The following is a 17,940-nucleotide window of genomic DNA, read 5'->3' on the forward strand; positions in this document are numbered from 1 at the left end:
TTCATTTTTTTTATGGCAAGACAAACTATTTTTTTTCTAATTTGTTTTTTAAAAACAAGACAGAACAACGACTCTTTTTTTTCTTTCTATTTTTCCTTTGCTTTTAATAAAACAAACTAATAAAATATTTTTTTTTTTCGTTTTCTCAAAATTTCGGCAGAGTTTTGACAGTTATTTGGGCATTGTTTTTTTTTTCCAAAAATAAACAATCAATTCCCTAACCGCTATTTTTTTCAATTTCAAAATATTATTCCTGATATTCAAAAGTCAGTCAACACAAAAGTCCGAATCAAATAAATGCGCAAATAGCAGCAAGTAAGATGCATCAGGATGGTCATTTTTATTTTTTGGTACACCTGTCCTAGACAGACCCAACCCCTGTGTTGAGCCTCCAAAGTCAAATGCACGTGATGCAAACAAACGTTCCTACTAGGGATCCGGCATGAAGCTGAGTTATTCTAAGTGAAAAAAAACCTGAGGCATATTGTTCTAGCCCTGGCTTACCCAAGTGGACAGCTTGAGCCGAAATGGGGGCAACGTACCGGGAGCACGAAAGTCTGCCCGGCCTAGTTACTTGTCCCAACTTCGTCTTATTTGGTATGACTTCTAACAGAAAGGTGGGTCACGCGCACGTGTACACCATAAATTTAGAAGACTCAGAAAGAAGAAGAGTTTCGTAGCAGTTTTATACACAATTCAGATAATATTAAAGCGGTAAAAGCATCATTTAGCATATTAAGCATAAACATGTAAAAATCAGATAATAAATAAAGCCAACTATAACAGTTATTTTAAGCTCGAATTTCTAACCCTGAACCAGTGGTTCTGGGCCAAGTCCCCAGTGGAGTCGCCAGAGCTGTCACACCTCCTTTTTCCGCACCCGCGAGGGTGCAAGGGAGTTTTTCCAATTAAAGGACAATCGAGACGGGATTGGTTTATTTATTTCAGAGTCGCCACTTGGGAGATTTAGGGTGTCCCAAGTCACCAATTTTAATCCCGAATCGAGGAAAAGAATGACTCCATATTACAGTCTGCGTACCAGAAATCCGGATAAGGAATTCTGTTAACCCGGGAGAAGGTGTTAGGCATTCCCGAGTTCCGTGGTTCTAGCACGGTCGCTCAACTGTTATATTCGGCTTGATTGTCTGATTTTATACAAATATGAACTTATGTGCAAATTTTATCTTTTAACCGCTTTATTATTATTGTTTTTAAAAGAAATATGAACATCGCTTAAAACACGTCTTTGGACTGCGTTACATGAAATGCACCCACAATCCGGAACACGTTTTATTTGATGTTTTGGGATTTGGATTCGGGTCACATGAAATGCACACCCAGGCTTAAGAAAGTAAAATATTAAACACGCGCCTAAAGAGACTATCGCGTTATTATTTTGGGGAAGACCGTGAAATTCGCTAAACGGTCCTTCCGAATTCTAATTAAACCATACATTTTGTGAGGGCCCCGCAATCTATACGTTTTATTTGGCGAGACTCGTCTCATTTTTATTTTTACAGGATAAACCTACAATGACTATATTTTTTATTAAGTTCGTCTCTAAGCTAAAAGAAAATCTCTTAATTATTTACATGCTGAAAAACGTAACTTATTAGTTATTAGTTTACGGCTAATGCGAATGGAAAATTGCGATCGAGTTTGTACAAAGAAAAACTGCTTTCATTTTATATTCTGTTATTCAATAATACTAGAATATGAGATTGACCATAATATCAAAACAGATTAATTATTCTCCGTAATTTAAACTAACATTATTAGATGAAGAAAGTATATATATGCAACCTCATTATTCATTAATCATTCAACTACATCTTTATACGAAGAAAGAAAAATTATATTCAACCACAAATCTAAACAGGAGGAATTCAACAGGAACAAAGCCTGATTAATATTTCATTTTTTGCTTCAAGCCGAGATTGTACAAATGTGTACCTGGAAACAGCAGTACAAGAACAAAAGAAGGAGAAGTCAGCAGCAGTAATAACACAGCAACAGCAGATTCAGCAACATCGCAAACCAGTACAGTAGGAATAGCAGAAAACCCAGGAGACTATAAACGACTCCAAGTATAGTGAAGAAGTAAAAGGCAGGAAGGTTCTGACTATTTCAGATCTTAAGCGAGGCAATGAAGCAGTAACTATTTTTTTTCAACTTCAAAACTCTCCAAAATGAATTCTGCCCCTGTATATTCAGTGTATACAGAATGTATATCGGGTGTATACTTCTCACTCCGCCCCCTCTTTTTTTCTTCTCTCTATCTAGTTTTTCCTCTCTTTTTTTCCACCCTTCTTCCTAAATTTTCTCTTCTATTTATAGCAAAATTTTCGAAATTTTCAGATTTGTTTTTTATTATTTTATTATTTTTTTAATTAAAAGAAATCCCACTTACAAATTGCTTTTATTTTTTTAGAAAAAGAAATCCCACCTTTATTTACTTTTATTTTTAAAATTCCAACTTTAATTACTTTATCTTATTTAAAATCCCACTTTTTATTTTTTTAAAAGAGAATCTCACTTTATTTAACTTTTCTTTAAAAAATAAACCACTATCTTTTCTTTTTCTTTTAAAAATGCTACTTTCAATTACTTTAAATTTTTTAAATTTTCAGATATCTTTATATTTATTTTTTAATTCCAACCTTCTTTTACTTTTAAATTTTTTAAAACTTTTTACTTTTTTTTTTAAATTTTCTACATTCTTTTACTTTTTTTTATTTTTTTATTTTTTATTTTTTTAAAATCATTTCCGAAATTACTATATATATATATATATATTTTAAAATAAAAATAATAAATAAAATAAAATATTTTCGGATTTTTTTTTATATATATAAAAAAAACAAAAAATAAAACTATTAATAGTGATAATTCACTTTTTATTTTTATTTTTTTATTTTTTTGGTTTTGTTTTGTGTTGGACAAAAATGAAGAAGGGGTGTTGGGTTAATGGACTGGGTCGACCCAGTTCGAAATGGACTGGGTCGTAGGGAAGATTGGGCCATTTTTTGGGCCTATAGCTTGAAATTGAAGAAGAGGCCCAATTCCGACTTTCTTTATATTTTCGCTCTCTTTTCTTCTTTTATTTTTCTAAAACTAAATTATAAAAATACTTAAACTATTATTAAGAACTAAATTAAGTTATAAAGGCGCAAATTAACTCCCAATAACAATTAACGCACAATTAAGTATTAATTAAGCATAAAATTGTATATTTGGACATTAAATGCTAAAAATGCAAACGATGCCTATTTTTGTAATTTTTAATTTTTGTAAAACAATTTTAATTACTAACAATTGTAGAATTAAATCATACATGCAAAATGCGACTTATTTTTGTATTTTTTATTAATTTAGCGAATAAACACGCACAGACAAATACAAATAATTCTTCCAAATATCACAAAATATCACAAAATTGCACACCAAAGAAAAATCATTTTATTTTTGAATTTTTTGGGAGTAATTCTCATATAGGGAAAAAATCACGTGCTTACAAGTGCGATTCATGGTTTTAGTATTGTTTGATGTGATTTGAGACCTTGAGCAGGTCCGCATTATGTTTTGGGACTGGTTGGTATGATTGGTTGGGGTCGCGGAGGCCTCGGGTGGATTCCGGATGGTTAACGGATCAAAAATTGAATTTGAAGAAGAATTGAAGCAGTTGGTATCTGGTGTAACCGCACTTGCGAGGTTTTGGCCGCAGGTGCGGAGCTGCAGAAGCAGCCATGGTGTCACAGAAGCGAAAATGGCTGGGCTTGGTTGGGGGCATAGGTGCGACGCAACTTCTGCAGAAGCGGTTCTGACCCTGCAGAAGCGGTCGTGGGCGAGTTAGCAGAGACCGCACCTGCAATGGAGATTTCTGCAGGTGCGGAGCCGCAGAAACGGCAGGTGGACCGCAGGTGCGAGAAGCGGGCTTGGCAGTGTGTTCTTTTAAAAGCGAGGGTTTGGCTCATTTTCACCATTTTCCTCTATGGGAGCCGATTTTGGAGCAACTTGGGAGTGACATTTTTATCATCAAGCATGAGGTAAGTGGTTTCTACTAGTTTTGAGTTAATACTTGGATTATATGCGGATTTGAGCATGAAAGTTTGGTAGAAATTGTGGGTTTTTGGTAGGAGACCTAAAAATTTATATTTTGGATTTTTACCAAGATTTTGGGCATGAAATTGAGAGAAAATCATATAATTGAGTTCGTGAGGTTATGGGTAAACTTTATCTTTGAAATATTTCAAAATTCGGGCACGTGGGCCCGAGGGAAATTTTGTCAACTTTCCAAGCGGAGTTGGTATTTTATATAAATTGAATTGTTATGAGTATCCAGGCATATTTTCATTGGTTTGCCCATTATTTGGTTAGTTTTGGAGCACTAGGGCATCGATTTGAGTCGTCAGAAGTGCTTGGAAGACGATTTTGGAACTTCAGAGCGAGGTGAGTCTCCTTTCTAACCTTGTAAGAGAGAATTATCCACATATGTGAGTTAATTAGTTATGTTCTCCTATTTGTGGGGGCTACGTACGCATAAGGTGATGAGAGTCCATGCGTAGCTACTATTATGCTTAAGTCCGGGTAGTCTAGGGCCCAAAAGCATGCATTACTAGTAATATTTCAATCTTGTTGTCAACTTAAAAATGCTTAAAACATATTGAACGTATAAATAAATTTCTAAAAGGCTAGACATCATTTCTTGACTTTTAAAAGAGAAGCTTGGCTTTTCCTGAATAATTGCTCCTTGATGAATTCTTGATTGACTGCTTGAATGTGTTTATTTATTTTGGAACGGTCCGAATGCCTCGGTAAATTAAATAGATGCATCTATGGTTCGCGTCATTCGACCTCTTGCAGTGCACAGTTTAAATATTATTGGATCGGGTCGTACAACCTCGGCATGATTTACGCATACTTGTATTGCTTGCCTTGAGATTTATAGATGTTGATATTTGCTCTCTCTTACTTGAGATAAATATATAAATGATGAAAAATGAAGTTGGAAATCTCCTAATAATGAAAGAATTGCTTACTTGCTTCATGCTTTTGAGTTGCAGCCATCTTTATGAAAATTCACGATTTACTATATTATTGGTATATTATTATTGGACTACTAGTAAGTGTCGAAGTCAACCTCTCATCTATACTTCTTCGAGATTAGACGGGATACTTACTGGGTACACGTTGTTTTCGTACTCATACTACACTTGCTGTGCATTTTTGTTGCACAGGTTCATGTGTGGCTAGTGGCTTAGTGGCATAGCGGCATGGTTGATGCGGAGACTTAGGTGAGCTGCATTTATTGAGATGACCCGCAGCCAGCAGAGTCTCCTTCAGAGTATTGTACTGTATTTTTATTTCTGTCCACTTTGTATTCTGGATAGTTACTGTATTTTATTTCATTCCCTAGTAAATGCTCATGCACTTGTGACACCAAATTCTGGGATGATTATGGGGTATCTTGTATTAACTTCTTAACATTTATATTTAATTTGAAATGATTACCTGTTACTAGTAAAATTGAAGGAAAATCATAGTTTTCAAAATTATTAAAATGAGAACTGAATTACGTATTTTGGTTGGCTTGCCTGACATCGGTGTCCGGCGCCATCACGACCCTTAGTGAATTTTGGATCGTGACAACGTGGTATCATAGCACTAGGTTCCCTTAGGTCTCACGAGTCATGAGCGAGTCTAGTAGAATCTCGGATCGGTACAGAGACATCTGTACTTATCTTCGAGAGGCTACAAGGCTGTTAGGAGTACTTCTCTTCTTGATTCCTCATAGTGCGATTTGATTCGTTTAAGGCTTATGCCCTTGTTTCCTTCCTACTTGATCTTACGCGACGTGAAGCGCTTATTATAAATCGAGAATTGAAGAATTTTAATGGTGCTACAGATGTGGTATGTGATGTTTCTCCCGACACAGTTGGTTAGGCTATTATCGTCGCCTTGCGGAAGGATATTCTGTCATTTCAGCTCGGTAGCTGCACTCTTGAGAGCTTTGAGGCTATGCGCATATTTCTATAATTGCTCATGATTGGTTATCGCACGGTATAGACGTGATGGTAGGATGCTTACCTATATGTTAGGGTAGTGAATGACTTGAATGGATACTCAGTGCACGATTTAGAGATTCGATATTTCATTTCCGACGGAGGAAAAGAAATTTGGCCTAGGAATGTCTAGATTTGGAGTGATGGGGTAACAAGACTTAGTGATTTCATGTGTGATGGGATTTTTATCTGCATCGTGGTGTCGTCGTCCGCGATTAAATATGTTAAGTTCGCCAGTGTATGGTTCTCTTCAATTCACCTTTGGGGCAGGGTATTGTGAAATGGTATTGGAGAAGCGACTGTCAGAGTTCGCAGGGTGTGGTGGTGTAGGATTGAATCGGTATTTCTAATGCGGATGGCTCAAGAAAAACGATCCTCAAAAAGTTAAGGTTAGTGACAATCTGTTGGTTCAAATGTTTCAGAGATAGATATTGGATTAGAGCAATAACTCAGCAACAAAGGATGAGGAAGGACGTGTGGAGAGTGTCAGGAGGTGGTTAAATTTCTAGAAGGCCAGGTATAAGAAGCGAGGGTCGAGTAGCTGATTAAAAGAGTGAGTTTCGCCAAAGTGGGAGAGTGGCGGAGTTGCATATGGGTTTTGTGGTAGGATGACTACGCACCCTTGAGGAAAGTTCTAAATGATTTGGGAATGTTAATGGGCAGTGATTGGGTCTACGGATTTAATTTGAATTATTGGCTATTATGCGGTGGGAGGTTGGATATGACAGAAGGGAGTTGCTTGATATGAAGAAGGATACAACATGACTTAGGATGAAAGGATATTGTCGTAGATTTTATTTATGTCCACGAGAAGTGAATAGACTTGTGCATCTGGCGAATGAGAACGGGCTCAGGATGGGTTATCGATGTCGTAGTAGGTAATTTCCACATGTGGGTTATCCCCTGTGAGCAGGTTAGCGGTCACGTGGTTGACGAATCTTCTGCGAAGGATTTTACTGGTCATCCGGCAAAAGGTCGAACATGTGGTTATTGATGGAGATTCAGAGTGTTCATGAAGTTCTAACGGAAGGATTTCAAGGAATCTGACGGTTTGATTTTGCTAAGTCATGTCAATAAGAGGTAAAGACATTGGTGGGTTCTAGAGTCGTGTAATGGTGGGTTCAAGCTAAGTGTGAGAGTCCCACCGCCTATGGTTGGATTGCATGATCGTCCATTGGTGAGATTTCTTGATTTTAGCATATTGGTAGGCTATATCAGCAAAGGGAAGAGGGTATAAGTGGTAATTTGAGCAAAGGAAGTGTTAAAGGCGTGCCAAGGTTGGCCTTATTGACCCATGATTAGACTTGGGGAAGGTTCGGGATTAATGCTTTGTATAGATGCGGGTTTCAAGGAAAGTGATTCAGCCGCGTGCTTCGTTGAGAGGGTATTCATGTGCTAGGAGATTTATGGAGTTGATTATATTCGGGAACCAAGTAAGAGTGGGTGGCTCTCAACAACGGTCCTAGTGAATTCAAAGGTTAAAAATGTGGTGCCTAGGGATTTAAGCCCACAGTATGGTTAAAACGAGCTTTTGTAGCAGATTATAATAAGAGGCTCGGAATGATCCAAGATGCTTTTGACTTGCAGTATAACCTCGGGAAAAATGGGAGGAAAGGAGTTTGGATTCATTGAGGGATTATCAGAATGGGTGTATCAGTTGAAGATGCGAATGTGCGTGCAAGGAGGGTATGAAATGGTTTACGGGTTTGGAGACAATGTGGTCTCGTGGAATGGGGTCACTCAAGAAGACTGCGGATTTAGATTGGTGACGTACGGAATGGAACTAATACTATCTCTAAGGCAAGTTAAGGATGAATTAGAAGAAGTTGGATTCGTTGGCCATGGTTGAATTGGCATAATGGCGGCGGTGATCAGTTCCTTTAGCATGATTAAGTTATGCATGTGATTTGTGGCGGTACGTACGAGGCTTGATGGCCTGCGTAATTGATTCCATTTGGAAATATTCAAGTATTATGGCCCGTGATGTGTAGGCGGATCCCGGGAGGATTATGGCGGTTTAGACCATTGCTTGAGGATTTGAATGTTCTAAGGTTATGAGAATTCACTTGCGTGATGCTATGGTTCTATTGGAATGAGTTAAGTAAAAAGTTTTATGTGATGAAGTGTTCACCCTATTAGTGGTACAGGAGTCAGGATGAAATTTTTTGTGCTATCACATATTAGCATGTTGGGTGCAGTGAGTGGTATGGAATTTGAAAGTGAGGATCAAAGTTGCAGTTCGGTGTTGACAAGGATGTCACGAGCTCGGATGAGCAGGAAAGGGATTTGAATGTTTAGATTAAGTTGGCATTGTCTTCAACGTTGCCTGAGATTGATGTTTTGCGAAAAAGGCTTTGCTTCCTAGTTATGGATTGTTGATTGCTTTTCCGCGCTAGTGCGGTCGGTGGTATGAATGTACCAACCTGTTATCTATTACAAAAGGTCGTAGGAGCGTGCCCCACGGGAAGGTTGTATAAGTGTGGCATGCAGTCACTTAATTGAGTGAAGAATTAAACCAAGTTTGAAGATTGTGTAGATATCGTTAATTTGAGAATTCATGCCTGGAGGGCACTCAATTTATTGGGTTGTGGACTGTGGAGGATTACTCCGGTTATGATGGTTGATCTGGTGTGTTATGGGAAAAAGAGGATTATTATGGACCCAGGAAAGATTATGGACCTAGTGCGGTACGATTAGAATCGGTTTGAAGTCTGTGAATGGATTTAAGTATTAATATGGACTCTATATCAGGTTGGAGGTGTTCATTTCAGCATAGCGCTCTTTATGGAGGAGTATTCAGACGTGGGATATTATTTCATCGTCGACTATTTCATGTAGTACTATATTGTGCCGTGTGAGTTGTGAACGGCTCGATAATTTTCTTATGTGTTGAGGTTCCGCGTAGCGATGGTGTTAAGTGAGAAGGATGACTCTTTAGTTTCAGAACATATATTGCACCTCAGTTGTGCTTGAGTTTGTTAGCTTATGGCGCTATATGTCTCCCCAGGGATGGTATTATGCACTTAGCGTGCTTGTGACCGATATTCAGTATTTTGTTCTAATGAGCAATTTAGCTCGGTGTGTATATCCTTATAAGAATTTTATGTGTGGATCGGGTGGCACGCCGCAATGGGTATGTTGTTTGGATCGGTTGCACTCCAACAGTGTGATGTTAAATACAGTTTTCATATTTTATCTTATGTGTGTTTTGATTCCCATTTTCTAAGGAAAGCTCATATCAGCTGCGTGAGTTGAGTAGTCCCTTCCAGAATCCATTTTCCTTATGTGTCACGTTTAAGTCTGTAGCCTATTGGCACATTGTGGCATCATGTGAGACTTTTTGGTCGTGTCTGGGGTGGCTTATTGCATGAGCAGTTCGTACTGGGTGAGGCGAGATTATTGGATTTAGGATCAGTGCAACCTGATTATATGAAGTATATTAAGGAGCTAATACCACTATTTGGTTCTGAATGAGGTGATGATTCTTGTTAGAGGTATAGACTCAATGATTTGTTGACTTGGTAGTTGGCTATAAATTTCTACATGTCTCTTCCATCGTGGCGGTATTGTGAGAGTCAGAGCAAGGCCTATGCATGTCATGAGGTGCAATGTGAGCATCAGATCCGTGGAAATTCGACTATTATGCTCAGAGAATGTTATGGTGGTCGTGTGAATAAAGTTGTGCAAGGTGTGAATTCAACAAACGTATGCAGTCATGTTCTGGTACATCATGTGGTGATTGATACGGTGTTCGTATGTTGGAAACAGGACTGACTGAGAATTTTGAATGTTGGAATTGGGCTCTAAGGCTTATTTGCTTAAGTGAAAAAGGATATCTCCAGATTGATAAAACTAAGATGCCCATCTGAGTTGTGGTAGCACGGCTAGGTGCTCGAGGTGTTAAATAGTGATTTCAGACAACTCCAACGCAGTTCTCAGCACTATCGAGAATGAACGTATGTTTAAGTGGGAGAGAATGTAACGACCCGACCGTTCATTTTGAGCTCTAGCACGTCGTTCCGTAGTTTGAGGACAGAAGCAGCTTCACTTCAGGTATTATGACTTGTATGCGTGGTCAGAATTGAATTTCGGGAAGTTCAGAGTCGATTTGGAAAGAGAATTGTCATTTCAAAAACTTTAAGTTGGAAGAACTGACCAAGATTGGATTTTTGAGTAAACGATCTCGGAATCGGGAAGGTTCCAGCAGGTTCGTATGATGATTTCGGACCTGGGCGTATGTCCGGATCAGATTTTTGGAAGACCTAGAAACGTTTCAGCACCTATTGTGGGAGTTAGCATTTTTTGGAAGAATTTTGTAAGTTTGGGTTGAAGTGCAATTCAGTGTTATCGATGTCCGTTTGGGATTTCGAGTCTGGGAATAGCTCTGTATGGTGATTATGGTGTTGGGAGCACGATCGGAAGTGGATTTGGAGGTCCGTGGGTCATTTTGGAGTCAATTGGCTGAAGATAGAAATTTGAAGGTTTTTGAGGAATTTGACCGAAAGTGAACTTTTTAATATCGGGGTCGGAATCCGATTCTGGAAGTTGGAGTAGGTCCGTAATGTCAAATACTACTTGTGTGCAAAATTTGAGGTCAATCGGACGTGATTTGATAGGTTTCGGCATCGAATGTAGAAGTTTGAAATTCTAAAGTTCTTTAAGATTGAATTGGAGTGTGATTCATGGTTTTAGCGTTGTTTGATGTGATTTGAGACCTCGAGCAGGTCTGCATTATGTTTTGGGACTGGTTAGTATGATTGGTTGGGGTCCCGGAGGCCTCGGGTGGGTTCCGGATGGTTAACAGATCAAAATTTGAATTTGAAGAAGAATTGAAGCAGTTGGTATCTGGTATAACCGCACCTGTTTGGTTTTGGCCGCAGGTGCGAAACCGTAGAAGCGACTATGTGCCACAAAAGCGGCCATGTTGTCGCAGAAGCGGAAATGGCTGGGCTTGGCTGGGGGCGCAGGTGCGATGCAGCTTCTGCAGAAGCGAGACCGCAGATGGAGTCTGGCCCCGCAGAAGCGGTCGAGGGCGAGTTAGCTGAGAACGCACCTACGATGGAGATTTCCATAGGTGCGGAGCTGCAGAAGTGGCAGGTGGACCGCAGGTGTGAAAAGCAGGTTGGGCAGTGTATTCTTTTAAAAGCGAGGGTTTCACTCATTTTCACCATTTTTCCTCCTTGAGAGCCGATTTTGGAGCAGCTTAGGAGTGTCATTTTCATCACCAAGCATGAGGTAAGTGGTTTCTACTAGTTTTGAGTTAATACTTGGATTATATACGGATTTGAGCATGAAGGTTTGGTAGAAATTGTGGGTTTTTGGTAGGAGACCTAGAAATTTATATTTTGGATTTTTACCAAGATTTTGGGCATGAAATTGAGAGAAAATCATATATTTGAGTTCGTGAGGCCATGGGTAAACTTTATCTTCGAACAATTTCGGAATTCGGGCACGTGGGCCCGAGGGCAATTTTGTCAACTTTTCGAGCGGAGTTGGTATTTTATATAAATTGAATTGTTATGAGTATCAGGGCATATTTTCATTGGTTTGCCCGTTATTTGGTTAGTTTTGGAGCATTGGGGCATCGATTTGAGTCGTCAGAAGTGCTTGGAAGCCGGTTTTGGAACTTCGGAGCGAGGTGAGTCTCCTTTCTAACCTTGTAAGAGGGAATTGTCCCCATAGGTGAGTTAATTGGTTATGCGCTCCTATTTTTGGGGGCTACGTACGCATGAGGCGACGAGAGTCCATGTGTAGCTACTATTATGCTTAAGTTCGGGTAGTCTAGGGCCCAAAAGCATACTTTACTTGTAATATTTGCAACCTTGTTGTCAATTTAAAAATTCTTAAACACATACGTTCAATATAATTCTTAAACTAGCGTGTAATATTTACAGTGCCCGTGAGGGTTTTCACTAGTAAGACTCTCTCATTTTTCTTTTTCTTTCCCCTTCTTTTTTGTGAGCAACTTAACAGTGTTCTATGTCGCGTGACAATCGTTGTTCATTGCATACTTCTCTTTGCATTCTTGAAGGAATATCAGGAGGTCTTTATTTGGAATGTTTTTGGATAGAGCTGGAAAGAAGGATCGGCATGAAAGCTCAAAGTAGACTCAAAATGAAGGGTTGTAGACTTACAATTCTTGGAATCGACTCTTTCAAAAGTGAAATAAAATCTTTGCCCCAGTTTCAGACACTGAGGATTTTTGTTTGGATTTTTTTGAACTCTTATTTGGTTGGACCGAACCGTGTAAGGCTGCCTACGTATCCTTTTTTTAAAGGAATCAGGTCTAACATAGTTCAAACATCTGACCTAACTATTTTTCATCTTTCTTTCTGTTTCTTTTTTTTCTTTTTTTTTCAAACCAAGTCACCCTAACTTCTATTTTCTGGGGGCATGGACCTTTGTCTGTTTTTTTTTTCTTCTATTTTTTTTCACTTGAACTTTCTAAGGGTTGTCTTAGTTTGTACTATTGGGGTATAGACTTTTCTTTTCATTTTTCATCTTTTTTTTGACTTTTATCACGAAACTTGATTCAAAAAGAGGATGGTCAAAGAAAATAACACAGACTCAAAAGGGGTAACAAAGGGTATAAAGTATTTGTGTAGCAGAAAAAAGGCTTCCTAGCCTCAAGAATGCCAATCATGTTAGCCCTTCACAAACACGGCATTGATGAACATGTTGCTTTCTGAGTCATTTTTAGTGTAAATCAATATTTTCCTCGCAGTGAATGACCCTTGTCAAATTGGGTGACTTTTTCTGGATTTTTGTCTTGATATAGAAGATGCATTTTGCCACTAAACTGATCCATTTAAGTTGAATGAGATACACCTTCTTTTGAAAAACACTTTCTATCTCTTAGTGCTAAATAGACTTCAACCCATCTGATCATCCTTAAGCCCGATCTTCTCAATGATTCAAAAGGTGGAGATTCTTAACTTCTATGAGCATAACTGCTTTGGTTCCATGTAAACTTGGCTCATGCTTATTTTTCAAATGTTTCACTTCTCTATTCATCTTCAAAAGTGTCTCTTTTTCACTTATCCAATTCGAGACTAAATCAGTTTTCTAAGATCTGGCTAAAAATTCCGCAGGCATGTCATGTCACTAGAACTAACATGAAAAGAACTATGCACAAAATGGGCACATAATGATTGACTGCCTTTTTTATTGAATAAAGGATAGCAGGGTCTGATAACACAAAAAGAAGAAGAAAAGACGACAAAATAAGCTATCATGGCTAAAGGAGGAGTGACTTTCCAGTTACTAAGTGACATCTTAGCCACAAATTTGCACATCAGCACTACTACGACATTCAACCCTTGTATTCCTTTTGATTCAGCACTCAAATTTTGGCTTTTTGATCAAGATATTCCCAATATTGGCAGTCGGATTTCAGGACTGACGACATGAAAAATTTCAGAGCAACCAACTTACTAAAGGACTTGGAAGAATTCTCACATCTCCTCATCATCAAATCATCCCGAATAGGCCATGTCCTATTGCTCAAATCTGGTAAAGTCAACCCCACATTTGCCTCAATTTTTGATTTTCACTTCCAACTTGCCTACTTGCCTTTTTGTGACCTCGGATCAACAACAGTGGTGCTTGTTCCATTAGTTGAGAAGATGTTTTTATTTCCGAGGGATCTTGGATTGTTTTTTGTAACTCGCCATTGCAAACCAACACACCGACCACCTTTAACTAGCTTTTATTTCAAAAGAACAAGCATGATAGAATAATCTCTGTTTTTTTTTTCTTTCTTTCTTTTCTCACTTTTTTTTTCCTTTTTTTTAAACCAGTCGATCGAACCTGATGTGGGTTGCCTACGTATCATGTGGGAACATGAATCAGATCTTGCGTAGTTCGGAAAGATTAGGAATAAAGTAAATAAACTAGCTTTTTTTTTGAATTATTTCTTTTTTAATTTTCGAAAGAAAGACTTATAAAGAAGAAAGAAAAATATTTTTGGATTTCGATTTGTTTTTTTTAAAGAACTTTTGAAAAGAAAGACTTCTAAAGAAGACAAGCAACATTTTTTTGAATTTCGAATTTTTTTTTTCTAGATTTTGAAAGAAAAACTTCTAAAGAAGAAAGGATATATTTTTAGATTTTTGGACTTATATTTGAATTTATGAAAGAAAGACTTCTAAAGAAAAAGAATTTTTTTTTAATCTTGAATTTTCTTTTCAATTTTCGAAAGAAGAATAAAAATATTTTTGGATTTTGAGAAGAAATTAAAAGAAAATATTTTTATATTTTTTTTAAAAAAAATTGAGGTCTAAAAGAAAGACTTTCTAAAGAAAGAAGTAAAGAAAAATATTTTTGAATTTTTTGAAAATTAAGGGTCGGAACCGATGAGGTTTGCCTACGTATCTCATATCCAGTGAGAATCAGACCCGCAAAGTTCAGTCAATTTGGCGGAACACGGGAAACATGACTTTTGAAAACAATCGTTTATTTTCTTTCTTTTTTTTTTTTAAAAATTTCGGCAGAGTTTCAGGTTACCTACCTCACTCTTGATTTAGTTCGATTCTCTTAGCTAATCAACATGCAAGCTGAAACAAACAGATACACAAGTAGCACGTAAGATGCATTAGGATAGTCTTTTGATTTGGGTACAAACTGTCCTAGACGGACTTAACCCCTGTGTTGAGCCCCCAAGATCAAATGCACGTGATGTAAACAAAACGTTCCTACTAGGAATCCGGCATGAGGCTATGTCAGTCTAAGTTTAAAACCTGGGCGTATTGTTCTAGACCTGGCTTACCCGAGCAGACAACTCGAGCCGGGAGGGAGGGGGGAGGCAGCGTACCGGGAATACATAAACTTCACCGGCTTTGCAACTTGTCCCAACCTCGTTCTAAAATTAGGATATGACTCTAACATAAAAGAAGTCACGTGAAGCGCACGCTCCCTAAAAGATTTAGAAGACTCAGAGCGAAGGAGGGTTTCGTAATAGTTTTATATACAATTCAAACAATATCAAAGCGGTAAAAAGCGGCATTTAGCATACCATGCTCAAATACGTAAAAATCAGATAATAAATAAAAGCCAACTATAAGAGTTATTCTAAGCTCAAATTCTGAACCCTGAACCAGAAGTTCTGGGTTCTTTTCCCCAGCAGAGTCACCAGAGCTGTCACACCTCCCTTTTCCCGAGGGGGATAGGGGAGTTTTTCCAATTAAAGTGACAATAATCGAAATAGGATTATTTAATTGATCAGAGTCGCCACTTGGAATAATTTATGGTGTCCCAAGTCACCAGTTTATTTTAAATCTCAAATCGAGAAAAAATGACTCTATTTTTGGTCCGCGAACACCGAAGACCGGGTAAGGAACCTTTGTAAAGCATTTTCTTCTCCGGAAAGGCAAAGATCCATGGCATGATTTTGGTCTTGCCACGCCATTTGGTGATGAAGAGTGGCTTGGATAGAATCTTTGGTTTTTAGGGCACCTTGGATTTGGACTTGAATTTTTAGTGCTTCGGTTAAGTATGGATCATAAAGGGACATGCTGAAATTTGAAAGGATAGTTATGAAGACAGTCCCAACATTCAGGGTGACTTCTGCAGTACCCAAATTTACAAGTCGAGCTATAACAGGTTGACCCAGGAGAAGGTGTTAGGAATTTCCGGGTTCCGTGGTTTTAGCATGGTCGCTCAACTATTAATAATTGACCTAATTATCTGATTTATTTCATGTTTTAAACCTATTCTGCATTTTTAACTTTTATAACCGCTTTTATTTATTTATGGAGTTATTTCTGGAACAAGTCACGATTGTTGTACACTTGTCGTTTTGGTACACATTGCAAGCCGCACCACATGAAATGCACTCGCGATTTACGACATATTTATTTTTGTTATTATTCGGAGTTATGGCTGGGTCACATGAAATGCACACCCGAAATTAGATTTATATATCGCAACTATGCCACGGGAACCGTACCCATACCCACGATGATTTATTATTAATCGCGCCTAAAGCAACTAGCGCCTTTGAATTATTTCCTAATCTTTGAGATTGTTGTAATGCCGAATTTATGGACAAGATATTATATGGGAGTAAATAGGCTAGCTAGCATGATCTATTACTTGGCCCAAATTCCTTTTGGTTCGAGACCCACCTTATGGCCCATATGAATGCGTTAAGCAACTTAGGCCCAAATTGTCTTTTAAGACGAATTGACCACTAGCAATTTGTATGGCTAAACAAATGGAGCAGTAAAACCTACATAAAACCTAGAAACAAACTATTTCTCTAAACCACACACACTTTCAAAATTAAATTGAATCTAACAAATGAGAAAACATAATGGAAACAAAAAAATTGTATCAAAAGCAGCGACAATCATGAAAGAAAAACAAAGTTATCATGCTTTCTATTTCAAGAACAAATAAGGTGAGATCTGGGAATAAAGTTCACAAATTGACAAATCAAATTAGCCTCAAAACTCAATTTATCATCAAGAATACCATAAAGTTATAACAAAGATGAAGGAAAACTGACGGGTTGCAAATTTACCATACAAATAGGCACTAACAAAGACAAGTAACACCATTAATAAGATGGAAGTTAAAGAAAGAACCTCAAATTTTGATTCTCAAACGTCAATATTGTCGGAATACAAGAATTGACGTACGAGTTGACAATCAAGACTCCGGATTGAACCTTTCACCGGCAACCTCGAACGTCGACTTAAACTCGGCTGAGCAAAATAAAGCGCCTCTGTTTTTGACATTGAAAACTAATTCGAGAAAGAGATCCGTTCTAAAGAGAAACACCATCACAGCGTAGGATATCTTTAAGGTTGCAGACAAAACCTCTTATCCCTCTTGGATTTTTGGATTATAGCAAGACTTGCTTCAAACTGGAATGAACACTTTCTGAACAAGTGAAAGAGCTTTTGGCACGGTCAGAAGGCATTGGCATCAATTTGGCAAACAATTGAATGAAACACGGGAAGTTATGGGAAATTTTGATAAAAAATGACAAGGAGAAGAGGAGGCGTTCGATTTTAGATGAGCAGCTGCTCTCTTAGCTATCCTTTTTTATTCTTAAGGTGTGTCCATGTGAGGGGTGCGGCTGCTTTCTTTTGGTGGAGGAAAATCTGATCTATTTTTTAGGTCTTTTTTGTGTGTAGATATATAGGTGTAGGTATGGGGATTAATTAGTGGAAGAGATAAGGATTGAGAGTGTGATTGTCTCGGGTAAGTGTTATTTGTAGGAATTTTCTAGGAAAGTGCATGTGAATTAGTTATAGATGATAAGAGAGAATCTTTTTCCATGTGACAATTTTCCATTGGCTCTTTTTTTCTCTTCTTGATAATTTATAAAAAAACTTTTGTCACAACCCAAAATCCACTAAGGGTAGTGATGGCACCGGACACCGCTGTCAGGCAAGCCAACAAAATACTCAATTAAATTCTCATTTTAATAATTTTTGAAAATTACGATTTTCCTTCAATTTTACTAATAAAAGGTAATCATTTCAAATTAAATATAAATGTTAAGAAGTTAATACAAGATATTGCATAATCATCCCAGAACCCGGTGTTACAAGTGCATGAGCATTTATTAGGGAATAAAATAAAATACAGTAACTGTCCGGAATAGAAAGTGGACAGAAATAAAAATACAGTACAATACTCTGAAGGAGACTCTGTTGGCTACGGGTCGTCTCGATAAATGTAGCTCACCTAAGTCTCCGTATCAATCATGCCGCTATGCCACTAAGCCACTAGCCACACATGAACCTGTGCGACAAAAATACATAGCAGGTGTAGTATGAGTTCGAAAACAACGTGTACCCAGTAAGTATCCCGTCTAATCTCGAAGAAGTAGAGATGAGATGTCAACTTCGACACTTACTAGCGGTCC

The 17,940-nt window shown here is 37.9% G+C and overlaps 1 long non-coding RNA gene across 1 annotated transcript; it reads right to left on the reverse strand.

The window, feature by feature from the left end:
- Window positions 1–1,778: 1,778 nt before the first annotated feature.
- Window positions 1,779–17,177, reverse strand: LOC142182135 (uncharacterized). Its single transcript, XR_012711047.1, has 2 exons — window positions 16,649–17,177; window positions 1,779–1,953 (listed from the first exon to the last, which is right to left on the reverse strand). It is a non-coding gene; the product is annotated as an uncharacterized LOC142182135 (long non-coding RNA).
- Window positions 17,178–17,940: the final 763 nt, after the last annotated feature.

This window comes from Nicotiana tabacum, chromosome 6, assembly GCF_000715075.1.
Source record: "Nicotiana tabacum cultivar K326 chromosome 6, ASM71507v2, whole genome shotgun sequence".
In the NCBI taxonomy this organism is placed as follows: Eukaryota; Viridiplantae; Streptophyta; class Magnoliopsida; order Solanales; family Solanaceae; genus Nicotiana; species Nicotiana tabacum.